Source organism: Poeciliopsis prolifica, unplaced genomic scaffold (assembly GCF_027474105.1).
Source record: "Poeciliopsis prolifica strain line A6 unplaced genomic scaffold, Auburn_PproV2 SCAFFOLD007, whole genome shotgun sequence".
NCBI classification, from domain to species: domain Eukaryota; kingdom Metazoa; phylum Chordata; class Actinopteri; order Cyprinodontiformes; family Poeciliidae; genus Poeciliopsis; species Poeciliopsis prolifica.
The window spans coordinates 8525939-8539943 of NW_026562382.1; positions in this window are offsets into that span (position 1 = coordinate 8525939).

Sequence of the window (14005 nt, forward strand, 5' to 3'; positions counted from 1 at the left end):
TAGACCTGCTGAAAGGAGGGTGGTTTGCAGGGTAACTGTGAAAAGCAAAATGATACTTCATTGGTGTGAGGCTGCAAAAGGAAAGATGCTGTCAGGAAATAACAGACATAGAAAATGCAAAAGGCTGTAGCTCTCAGACACAGAAAGTTTCTCTCTGTGTGATGCATAAATAAATGAGCAAGCAGGCCTCTGCATGTGCCTACCAAAAGTAATTTCAGTAGACCCATCCTGTTTTCTCATTACCAGCTGGGAATTGCAAGTCCCGACCACTGATTTAGAAAGACATGGATGTTGGGGGGTTTTGGGAGACAATGAAAATGATTATTTACCCTTTGCTTTGCTCATAGATTTTTGAGCTCAACTAAAAGTAAAAAAAAATGAATGAATAAATACATACAAGTCCAGAAGCACAGAGTGTTTTATAAAACTATTCTGCACTCGGCTCAATGCATTTTCAGGGGATTTTTGTTATTGATCAGCACACAATATTCCAAATAAAATTCTGAAAAGTCTCACATGCAATCAGTTTTCTTACACTTCAAAATTACACACTACTTTGTTTCTAAATCTCAATAACGTACTTAAAAGCTTGTTGTTTCATGGCAAAATGTATAAATGTTCACTAACTATGAACAACTTAGTAAAAATCTATATTTAATCTGCCAATTATCCATATAAAACTTAACTTAATAAATTGATGGGGTCAAAGAAAAATAACTCAATTGACATAAAAGGGGAAGCTTATAGCATGTTTATAGAAAGAAAACCAAGGCTTTAACAAGGAACAAAATGTAAATCAGAAAAGGGTTTGACCTTGCAAAGAAGAATCTTGAGTTCATCCTGTTCTTAGTCTATTTACGTCCAGTCTTGCTAAAATACAAAACAGCCAAACAAAGCTGCTAGGTAGGCCATGCTTGTCCACCTGGTCTACATATTGCTGCACCTAAAATTAGCTCAGTTCTCTACAGACCTCATATTGCAACTTGGCCTATTAGTGGCACAGTTTTCACATGGAGGCAGCTGAAAAGGCAATGCAGGTTTTTTTTTTGTTTTGTTTTGTTTTCTTTTTTATTGCTATTTGATATTAGCTGATAATGTAAGATCTATTTTAACCATGCGATATTTGTATACAATATAAATATACTCAATATATTGCTTAAAATGATACATATAGGTGGTCTCCATAGAAGACACATATGGTGTAATATGTGCAGCGGACCAAACAGGTTTCCATGGAAACAGAGTATTGCGTTAAACATTTCATAATGGGATGCATCCTCAAGATGAAACATTTGTGAGATGTCACACAGCTGCTTGAGATAAATTTACACTTTGACAAATGTAAAGCAATGCCTGAGTATATTTTGCCGTGACGTTGATCCTGCAGGGTATGTTCACATGGAAGAGCTGTAGCCATAGACACAGCTCTAAATCAAAACTTTCACATACGGATGCAAACAAAATATTTTAGCTGCAGTGTTAGTTTTGGATTTTAACACATTTGCATTAGATTGATGTTAATTTTGTTTTCTTGACCTCACATTTGTGTGTGCTGAGACTTTTCGTCCTGCCCAAAGACTTACCCAACACATGGAATCACAACAATAAAATGATTTTTTTTTTTTTTTTTTTTTGGAACACGGTTAAAAAAAAAAGTATTTTTGGTTTTGTCAGGCTTAAATGTTTTTGTATTTTAATGGATACATCTGAATGTCAGACTCCTGGAGAAAGCATAATTTATGGTTCCCAGTTTAAAAAAGTCACTATACCACCTGAAGAGGCAAAGCCACATCATGGTCATCATCATCTTTGTCAGTATGATGTTCTTTTTCTAAAATGCCATGTTTTTGGCAAAGTTCTTCCCGGTAAAATATTTTCCACATATCTGGTTCTTGGCTCTGATGTTAGTTTATTTGGGGGCCTAAAGTCTTAGATTTTATAACTATTTGGTAATCAGACTAAGAGATGTCAATTACTTTGTTTTTCACCTTGTAGAATAATTTCTTAATTGTACATGTCAGTCAGTATTCATGCCATGAGCCTAAAATGGGATTCATTACAGATATTTCATAAATATAACAAATGATGGCAATTATTTTGCTCCTATTACTAAAAACTCAATTGGGAAACAGCTTCTTGTATTTACGCAGGACTTTTTTGGTACCAAAGATTTTGCTGATGGTCTGAAACATTTAAATGTGACAAAAACAAATTACAGATGGAATCTGTAATGAGGCCATTACGTTACAGCACAAGACGATCTCTGTATTAGCCATAATATGCAGAAGTTGCTCTTTGGCTTGAAAGATGAGAGGCAGGGAAGTGAGAAAATGAGGCAATATTTTAGAGAAAACTCCAGAGAGAAAATAAGTCTACCTGGCAGTGCAGATACTTTATCTGTATTCAATTGCTCCTAAATCTAAGTAGTTTTTGCTGCATTATGAGGAACACTGTAAGAACATAACTTTAAGATTATGCACACAATAAGTGCTTTCCAGTTCGTCAGTATGACTTCACATCCTTCAGTCTTAAATTCTACTTTTAAATTCTACATGTGTATGTGAATCGGAATGTCATGGTTGTGACAAACCAGTTTGCCCATCCTCTTCAGACATCTACAAAGCATTTTCATCTACAAAATGGATGCTCACTAGATTTTTTTTTTCTTCTCTGGGGCTTTCTTTTAAGTCTGAGAAGTATTGTGTTAAAATCCAATTAGATGAAAAGTTTCCAGAATACCAGTCCACCTGCCATGTTCAAATTCATTTAAATGCTCTGTCTTCCCAACTCAGTCGCAGCAAGCACCACAGTTTGACCTTGTAAATATTTGTGGGTGTTTTTTTAAAGTTTATATGACATTCTGTTTTAGATATTCCACCTGGGATTATATTTTACGTGCATACATGTCGGTGTTAACATGCTCTCTAAATCTACCCTCCAGCTATGTTAGCGCCACTTACTCAGCAAAACAATAGAACAGATCCCCTCTCACCAGGACCTGAGTTGTCCTTCCTGATGCCAGATGTTATTCACAAGGACAGAATGGCAGGCATAAATAATGTGTTTTTTTTTTTTTTTTTTTTTCAGTTTGTGATGACCCGTGTCTTCAGAAGGTAAGAAAACAACTTCTGACAATAAAAAAAATAAAATAAAAAAAATACGGAACCCTTATCAAAGTCTGGGGTAAAATATTTTATATAAATAAGACTGCAAATATAATAATTTAATGTCCTGTAGCACTCTCTGTTGAGCTACTAACATTTAATGGATAAGAAGGAAAAAAATATATTTGTTCATTTATTTCATCATCCAAACATCCCAAAAGTACTTGAATGATTTATGGGATTTTTTTCTCATCTTCACATGACTGTTATTTTAATATGCGGGGGATACAACAGAGACAAATCCCAAAGAAATGACTGTGCTTCCAGCATTAAATGTTAAGTCTAAAATAAATAGTCCCACACCAATTGACACCTCTGGGTCCCCAAAGAACCTTTACACTCACATGTACAAAGACCTAATGGATGACTATCAACATACCCTGCAATGGCACTCTTCTGCCAGATCCACTCAGTATCTTCCCAAACTTATCCACACAGCATGATGCGTTACATACATGTTTTACTAAAAGATGCTCAATTCCAGGACACAGACCCATCTCCTTCCTAAGCAGTGTGAATGCTGCAAAGTCATTTGAGAATTGTACCGGAGGGTTAATCATGCATGTAGAAGTCCAAAACTATTCCCCACAATGTCACACAAGGAATCAGTTTGTTCGACATGTTGCATTAAAAATCGCAGGTTTGCTTATCAAGCCATGGCATCACCATCTGGGGTTTTCCAAGTTGTTTGAAAGCCTGATAACACTGTTCTTGTCCATACACGTTTTTGAAATTGAAGAAACTAATATAAAGAAGTCCTGAAATAATTCTATCATTATTCTGGCAGTTAACATAGAATACATTTTGGAAACTGACATAACAATAAACATTTATTATGATTCCATTTGAAGCATTGAAAAAAATGTTTTAAATATACGCAAGAGTCTGATTTCAATTGTCTTTTACAATATCAGTCTTCAATGACTTATGCAAATCTACCAATTTAAAAGATTTTGCAGGTCTGGTGACAAATCTACATTTTTCAATCACTTGGATGTGCCTGGCTCTCTTTTGTTAAGGCTCTGATGTGAGTTGAGTCACACAGAAAAAGACTTACTATTTAACTTCTAACACCTCCACTCATAGCTGCTTGAAAGATGAAGCAGTGCTTTGTCAGATAAGCTGCCATCATAAACAAAGCATACACCTTCTCAGCTAAAGACGGTAATTTCTGTCAAGCACAAAACATTTTTTAAACAGATGAAAGTCAAACTCAGTTTCGTAAGCTTAAAAACACACTTCAAAGTTTGTCTGTGAACGTTCATGGTCAGATTCCCATATGTCCCGTAGCCTAGCTGGCGCACACAGATCACCACATTTTGCCAGTAGATTAATTATTCATCATAAGCACTCCTGATGTGGAATATTAATAGGAAACGAGTATCAAGCTGATCATTTTTGGGGTCACTTTTTTTTTTGTGTCTGTATCCCCCTCTGCTTTCTGATTGGACATGTCGATCCCTTTTCTTTTTTCTGTGCAGAAAGCTGATTGTGCCACTTTATGTTATTGTGCTACTTTACACCTGAGAGCTCTGATTAGAATGATTGCTTGATAATTATGCGCGCTGAAATATGTGGGTGTGTGTTTGAGGCTTACAGGGACACTTTCGAGCTTTGCAGGTGGTTAAAACATCACATAATTCAAGAACCATGTGTTTATTTAAATTTCTCTTTTGTTGTCAAATTATAGCTAAGCTGCCACAGAATCAAGTACTAAACATTAATGTTTAATTTTTTTTTTATGATGGTTAACAGACAGGTGTTTATGAAAAATAAGCATTGGTAAACTGTAAAATGCAACACTAACTCAATGTGGTAATTAAGGGCTGTAGAATGAAAAAGAAGAATGCTTGAAAAGTGAAGTAACAAAAGGGTCTTTCACCCTGCCTGCCCCTGTTTACTTCACCCTATTTTCTTCTGCAATTTTCTATGTATTCTTTATTTTTGCAGTTATATGACTTCACTCTTTGTGTCGTTTTCACAGAAGTACATCTGGTTCTATGCGTCTCTGCTTAGTTGCATGTCATTCCTGTAGACTGACAGCAGTGGCTGCTATCAACTATGTGTACTTACTTTGCTTTTTGTTTTCTAGAAGAGGCTGCTCTTGGCTTGGTTCATTTAAGTTGTGTGTGTGTGTATTTTTTTCTGGACAAACTGACCAAAAGAGCCTTTTGCTGTCATTACTTTCGTTTTCTCCTTATTCTTTACCATGGAAAGTACACCTAGCCTAGTGCTACTATTTATTTTGTTTTTTGACCTTGGGAAGCGTTGGCGATGGAGCTTTCACTGTCATAAAATGTACTGTCCTTGTTTTTCTGTTCATCAGAAGTATGCCTGGCTTGGTGCTTCTATGTTCATTATTGGCTTTGATGACTTTCATTGATTTTTCATGTTATTTCTTTGTTTCTTTTCATTTAGAGAGCCATCCTTGCTCAGTGCTCTTGTTTTGCCATGACATTTAGCTGGTTAGAGCCATAAATTGAGCTTTTTTATCAGTAATTCTGAGTACTTTCTTGTCTTTCCTAAAGCAAGTACACATGGTCTACTGTCAAGTTTCTCCTGGTTTGATTTCACTGTGCATTCCCAACTTGAAAAGGATGATCTTTTTTGTGAAATATAACTGGGGTTCACTCAAGGAGTCTTCATTTTAGTTATATTTATTTTTATATGATGCTCCAATCATACAGGTGAAAGCCCTCAAAAGAAACAGAAACATCTAAATTACATCGTGAACTCAACAGGACAAATACACTGTGAAAACTCAAAATAAATTTCCACTGATTTAAATCATTTAATTCTACAGTATAATAAATTAACATTTTCTATCAATATGTTCTGCTTTAACTAATAAACACCAAGTGCATATAAATATATATACATTTCCTTTTTTTTCTCATGAAAACAATCAAAAGTTAAAGTCCATGTAAAACAGTATTAGGAGCTTACCGGCTGTCCTTCACAGTTTTTTAAAGATTTGCACAGTTTGTTTCTTGCATGTGATCAGCACTGTTTGTCACACATACTGTGCCACTCTCTCAAACAAGAGTGAGAGGTCAGCCACACCTAAAATACTTTTCCAATTGCCAGGAGATTGACTCCACCTGGTTCTCATCTGTAGCAGGCAGAGCACAAAGAAGCAACAAGAGGGGAGTGGCTTCTTGGCAGTTCACCAGAACACCTCCCACTCAATCTTTCCAAGGAATCGATGGAGAGATCGCAGAATAAATTCCTGTGAACTGCTTTTCAGTTATATTTGTTCCTCCACTGGCAATAGAACCACCAGGCGCCGAACATCTCTATGCAGGACTGTAGTTTGTGCAGGTTCTTTCAGGACTCCAGACAAAGGCTGGCTTGGTATGAGTCTTGTCACAGGAACGCAGGAGCTTTGGACGACTTTGACGTTCACATCCCGTACAATGCCCTTTGCATCCAAGTTGACGCTCACAACCCGTCCTAACTTGAATTGGCCCCGCACTGCATTTTGGTCACATAGCCAAACAATATCGCCAGCTGTGACATTTCGATGTGATGTGTGCCATTTGCTTCTCACAAATAAGTTTGGACCAGAAAGCTGGCTCCATGATCTCCAGAATCTATTGACATGATGCTGCATCTCCCTGAGTCTTTTATAAGGATAGCTTGCAAAGTCAAATGTTCTGATGTCACCATTTGGAGAGGCCCGTCCTAAGAGGAGTGAGTTGGGTGATACATACAAGATGCAATCTTCACGGCTCTGTACCTGGGCATCAATAGGACGTTCGTTGGCGAGATTAGCAGCAAGTTGGAATGTAGTCTGAAGCTCATTGTAACTGAGGCCAATGTTGGTGCCCAAACTCTGGAGTGCCTTCTTAATGATGCGGACGGCAGCTTCAGCAGCTCCATTGCGATGAGGCGAGTCAGCTGGATTAATTATCCACTCCCATTGGGTGCCTTTTTGAGCAGACATCTCCTCTATTGCATCTTTGTCTTGGGAATCCAGGAACTGATACAACTCTTTTAATACAGACTTGGCACCAATGAAATTTGTCCCTGGATCAGACCAGATCTTCTTTGGATGTCCTCTAATTGCAGTGAATCGTTGGTAAGTCATCAAAAGCTCTCTGTTGACATCGTGTCTACCAGGTCTACATGGACAGCCCTGCTGGCCATGCAGCTGAAAACAACACCCCACACTTTTATGGAGACTCTTTTCTTGACAACATCCTTGACAAGGTATGGTCCAAAGAGGTCAACTGCTGTGTACTCAAACGGGGCTGCAGGTTTGGTTCTTTCAGGAGGTAAATCCCCCATTATTTGTTGGCATCTTCTTGCTTTATACTTTTTGCAGATAAGACAGTTTTCCACTACTTTTTTTTTGCAATTCTCCTCCCTTGAATGACCCAGCCTTTTCTTCTCATTTTCAGCAGGGTTGCAGCCACTCCTTCATGACCCTCATTGTGTGCCTCTCGAGCCAACAAATTAGAGACCCATGCATCAGATGGTAGAAGGGGGACTGCCATGCCGTCGTCTCCGAAACAATGGATTCTCCACCACAGACTAATAATCCAGTTTCTGCCTCTCGGTACCCACCAGGCGGTCTGTAGTGGTAGCTGGAAAGGTTACCCCTCTTGAGCAGCAAGACAGATGTCTCTGAAGGCATCCTGTCGCTCTGAAGCAGTAATGACCCCACTTGTTGGCACAGCCTCCCACTTTGGTGTCTTTATGGACTTGTTTCCAGACATAAATTTTCTGGCAGCTCTCCACATGAAAGAAACAGTCTTGACCAGAGACATTAGGCTACTGAACCGCCTTTCATCCACCAAGTTTTGTACAGCTGCTCCAGCAGGAGGTCTCCGCTTAGAACTTTGCCCAGAACTTTGATCTCTCTTTGCTTGGGCTCTGGTGACTGCTGCTGCAAATGTCTTCTTTTGCATATTATTAATGCTTTCTCGAGCTGCAGTAGAGACCTCTTTTGCAGACATAATGGGCCACTCACACTCAGGGAGGTGTAGGAATTTTGGTCCTTCTTGCCACTCTGAATTAACATCGAGTTCTCTTGGTCCAGCTCCTCGAGTGATAATGTCGGCTATGTTGAGTTGTCCAGGGATCCACCACCAGTCTTGTAACTGTGTACTGCTTTGAATTTCTCCAATTCTATTAGCGAAGAAGGTTCGAAATCCATAGCTCTCACGTTGAATGGCTCCAAGAATTGTTTGACTGTCCAATAAATGGTACCACTGGCTGATCTTCATATGGGCATGTTGCTCAAAATATTTTTTAAGACGACTTGCAAAGACCGCACCACAAAGCTCTGCTTTGACTGCCCCTTTCTGGTCTAGAGGTGTCAACTTTGCTTTTGACTCCACTAGTCGAACTGTTATCTGTTTGCAGCAGTTCCACCGTAAGTAGAGAACAGCACCATATGAGTTTTCACTGCCATCTGAAAAGGTAATTGCAATGGGTTGAGTAGTGACATCTGGAGGAGTAAGGGCTCTTGGAAATGCAATTTTACTTAGCTGTACATACTCCTCAAATAGATCAACCGCATCTCTCTGGAGATCATCAGATAAGGGAAGGTCCCATGTCTCTCTGACAATGTTACAATTTGGTTTTGCCTCTTGGAATGCTCTTCGGACCAAAATGGCCCCTTTTTGCTTTGCTGGTGTTGTCAGGCCGATTGGGTCATATAACCCAGCTACTTGACTCAACAGTTCACGCCGTGTCAATGGGTGTGGTGTCTTTATCCGTACTTCCTCTAGCAGCAAATCTTGGCCAAGTCTCATTTTTTTCTTTCGCTTGGAGAAATTGATTCTCACCATGACGTGCAACTTGTCTTCATTTGCGATGTAACCAAGGCCAAGTGCCTTATTGTTCTCCTCCTTCAGTTGATTTGGCAGGACAATCATCTGTGGTGATGTCCCCAGTTTCTCTTCCTTATTTGCCAGAGAAGACCCATGGTTTTAGCTCAAATCCTCCTGCTTTTAGAATCAACTCTACATTCTTTGTGATGACCTTAAGTCTTTTGCGGCAGTTGTGGGATGTTAATATGTCATCAACGTAGCTGTGTTCATGCAATACTTGATGTTCATCTTTCATGCTGCTGAATTGAGGAAGGTTAGCTGTCTCTCTCATGGCGAGTTGTGCTATACAACCTGCTGGTTTGTCCCCAATGTTTACCCGTGTAATTGCATACTCCTCCAACTCTTCATCCTCTGAATCACGCCACAAGAAGCGATGCAGATGGACTTCCCGCTCCTCAAGCCAGACAGAATTGTACATTTTTCTGATGTCTCCCAGAGCAGCATAAGACCCCTGGCGGAACTTGAGGAGGACTGCTCGGATGGAATTGAGGACATCAGGACCTTTCAAACAACAGATCATTTAGACTTTGGCCTTTATACTTTTGACTGCTGTTCCATACGAGTCTCACAGGGGTTGTAACAGAATGTGGATTGGGAGCGATGAGATGGCTTATATACCAGACAGGTCCTTTCCAGGTGTTTAAAACCTCTTCAGTCAGCTTTTTTGCAGCCTGTCGGTCAACCATTTCATGAACTTGAGCACTGTAAGCCTTTTTCCACAGTGGTTCCTTGGCTAGTTGTTTCTCCGTTCTGAGAAAAGTTGCCTCCACTGCTTTTTTGTTGTTTGGTAATGTGGAGGGGTCCTCAAGCCATGGATAGCTTGCATGCCAATGGGGATTATCGCTGTGGTCATCAGCACCAGCATATGTCAGTCCACTCTTTACCACTTCTAATTCTCTCTCTTCAGCCAAGGTCATTTCTTTGCCACCGGGCTGGCAGTTGCCACAGCGGCACCCTCCACATTTTGGGGTGCAAGCAGCACCAATGCTGTCCCACTTCCACCATTCAAGGAAATCACGAGTGGTAGCTGCAGAGCTAAAATGTTTGATGGTAGATGAGGAGCACACATGCTCTTTGTACATCACTGCAGCGGTTCTCATTGACCGGGCAAAGTGGGTTCTGGATTGGTGTGCTGTGAATGTAGCCTCTTCAAAACAGCTCAGGGTGTGTCCCTGCGACTGTCTTTCCCAGTGGTCCATCCCATAATACAAGATCTCCTACAGCACGTATCTTCTGTGGAACCAGCCGACCTCTTTGTGACTTATTAACAGCTGTATCTGTCTTGGTCTCACGAGTTCACTAAGAGGGATGTCTGGGAAGAACTTTGAAGTGCTTCTCAGTTACATGTTGATGGATGTCTGCAATGCTGTCCAAACCATAGCAGAGGAGTTGGTGGGACTTGAAGTTTCCCCTTTCTGTTCTGACCCGGATCTTTAGGAGGTACCGTCTTGTGGTAACTTGAACTTTCATTCCTCCTACACCGTGGACAACCAGGGTTATGGCTTCACTTCTCAGGTTTAATTGATCGGCTGCATCATGTGTTATATAGTTGGTGTCTGATGCTAGATCAATTAGAGTCCCAATTTTTTGTCCTGCATTAGCTGTGACCTCAATAGCATTATGACAGGCCACTCCACCAAACCATTCTTTGCTAGAAGGTTGGGCTGATTGGACACAGATGTTTAGCCACTGCATTACAAAAGACATGACGACACTTTTCTGCCTGTTCAGGTGGGAGGCCTTTAATGAAATCTTCTTGAGCTTGGGTGTAGCGGCCTGCTGCATCACCTCCCACTGTAATGTCTTTGCGCCTCTGGATAGAATGCTCTCGGGCCACATCTGCCCTGGACAGAGATAATAATGGTGCTCTGCAGTGTGTTGCTCTTTGCAGTCTAATCTTCTGCACAGAAATTCAGTTTTACAGTTCTCATACTCATTGTGAATCTCCAGACATTTTTTGCAGGCCCCCAGTTTCTTGACAGCTTCCTTCTTTTCTGGCAGCTTGAGCATACGAAACTTTTTACAGAAATACAGTCTTTTTCTATGTTTCCCGTCTCCACAAACCACACATCCTTGAGACATGTTTGTTGACTGAATAGAAGTTCTGGTTCGGGCTTGCCATGATTCAGACCTTGGTTTTGACTCCTCATCCTTCAATTGATCCAGCTTTTCATAAATTGCTTCTTGACCTTGAAGAAATTTCAGGAGGTAGTCAAATCTTTTGTCATGTTCAGCCTCAGTCCCTTTACTGGCTATATGGAGAAGCCATTCCTTTTTCAGGCTGTCTGGAAGTTTACTCTCTATTGCTTTTGTTATAAGGGGGTTCTTTATAGCACCAGTTGCACCAAGCTCTTCAAGATCTGTCAGAGCCTTTTCAACAGTTTGAATTAGCTCAACAATCTTCCTGGGCTGGTTGCCTTTAACTGGTGGAACTTTTTGAAGCTCCTCCACTATTTCCAGGGCAATAGTTGTTTTATTTCCAAAGCGATTCTCTAGAATCCGGAATATTTCATCAGCTGTTGTGTAAGATGTGAGACGATGGTCTCGTACTATTTTCTCATCCACACTATCGAGAAGATGATACTTTTTAACCTCTTTTGATCCAGTAGGTTCTCCCTGCATCTGGAGCGCTTCCCAATCTTTCTTCCACTGATAAAACCCTCTACACACCCCAGTGAATTTTGGTAGAGCAGCAGGCTTTAGTTTAATGGCTGGGGCCACAGGAAAACTCATAGAAGTGCTTAACCTTTTGGTCCCTTCTTTGGTTTGTTTTTCAATAAATTCTGCTTTTCTTAAAGTTAGTTTTGGTAATATGGTCTCAAGAGCTCTGATACGACTCTGAAACTGATGTTGCTCTGCATGAGGAGCCCAGCACTTCCAATGTTTATGCGCTGCCTTTGCTGTCTTTACAAGTTCTTGCAGATGCTCTATCATGAACCCATATGCATCTGTGCTTTTACTTGGATTCACAGTGCTCACATAATCTGCGTGTGACTCTGCAGTTGTTATAGCTTGTGTCAGTTCATATTCCCCAAAATTTTCCCATAATGTCTTTTGTATTAGATTTTTTAGCTCTTGCATTTTTTTCTCACATTCTGTGGTTGTTTTATCCAAATCAATCTTTTGTTGTTCACTTAACACCTCTGGATCTGGTCTTTCAGCAGCATATTGTTCTGCAACATCATCGTTGGCTTCAAGAACTTTACTGGCTTCTACTGTGAGCTTTGTAAAGTTGTCCCTGAGCTCTTCCCTCAGACATCATTGTATGCATTTCGTAGCACATTATTGGCTAAACGGGAGAATTGACGCTTCACTGTTGTTCTAGCACTATTCAACTGCTCTAACACTACTGAGTCAGCCATTTTGATTTTAGCAGCAGGGCAAACAACAATCTTGACTTGTCTCTTTGAGGACACGTTTGGTCCAGCCAACAACTCTTAGTTTCCCTCCAGTCTTTAGACTGCGGGTTTTCACTGTCAAGTTTCTCCTGGTTTGATTTCACTGTGCATTCCCAACTTGAAAAGGATGATCTTTTTGTGAAATATAACTGGGGTTCACTCAAGGAGTCTTCATTTTAGTTATATTTATTTTATTGATGCTCCAATCATACAGGTGAAAGCCCTCAAAAGAAACAGAAACATCTAAATTACATCGTGAACTCAACAGGACAAATACACTGTGAAAACTCAAAATAAATTTCCACTGATTTAAATCATTTAATTCTACAGTATAATAAATTAACATTTTCTATCAATATGTTCTGCTTTAACTAATAAACACCAAGTGCATATAAATATATATACATTTCCTTTTTTTCTCATGAAAACAATCAAAAGTTAAAGTCCATGTAAAACAGTATTAGGAGCTTACCGGCTGTCCTTCACAGTTTTTTAAAGATTTGCACAGTTTGTTTCTTGCATGTGATCAGCACTGTTTTGTCACACATACTGTGCACTCTCTCAAACAAGAGTGAGAGGTCAGCCACACCTAAAATACTTTTCCAATTGCCAGGAGATTGACTCCACCTGGTTCTCATCTGTAGCAGGCAGAGCACAAAGAAGCAACAAGAGGGGAGTGGCTTCTTGGCAGTTCACCAGAAACATCTACTGTACTTTTGCTTAGAAAGATTCTCTTGAAGTTTCTGCTAACATTTGCTGTTAGTACTTTCAGTTTTGCTTTCCTTTAGAACGTTCTCCGGGCTTAGTCCTACTGTGTTCACCTCCATCTTTTTCCTATATGGAACCATCAAAGGATCCATTGATCTTTTTTACTGCCAGTTTTTCTCCCCAATAAAAAACACTCTTGGGTCGTAGGCTTTGTTTTTTGTTTTTTTTGTTTTTTTTCTGTAAATCCTTCATGTCATCTAAGTGGTAGATGGTCATCCATGCTAATCGTGCTTGTGGAAGTGATTTAATCTTGTTTAAATTTAATTGTTATTCCTCCCCTGATCCCACATATATTTTTAAGATAAGGAATTACTGCAAAGGTAACAATTTAATGAAATGTTGAGCTTCCTTAGAAGATATTTTGTCTACATGCTAAACATGTTCTGAGTCAGATGAAACTAAAATCAAATGTTAAAATTAAATCTTGTCGAGAACGTCTTTTTTTTCCATTTTATTTCTTAAAATCTAAATCAAAAATTTTAAATTACAAAAACTATGCATTTTTGTCAGATTCAAAATCAGTGTTTTGATCTTGTTTGTTTGTCAATTAAACATGAAAACACTTCACTGATGATTATAGTATAAGTGTTCATATTGACTTCCTGACAGTCCATAAAACAATTAGTTTGCACACTTCAATATAAAAATGAAACTTTTTATAAATGACCACTACATAGCTTTTTTTTTCAGAGCAGGAGAATAGTATATTTTTGGTTTAGTCATGTCTTAATTTTAGTAAGTGTCATGCTTTTGAACTGCAATCATCTCTCCACTTCTAGCTGACTCTGTCTTTGTCAATCTTTCTTCTCTTGATTAAGTGGGTGTTGCCCAACAT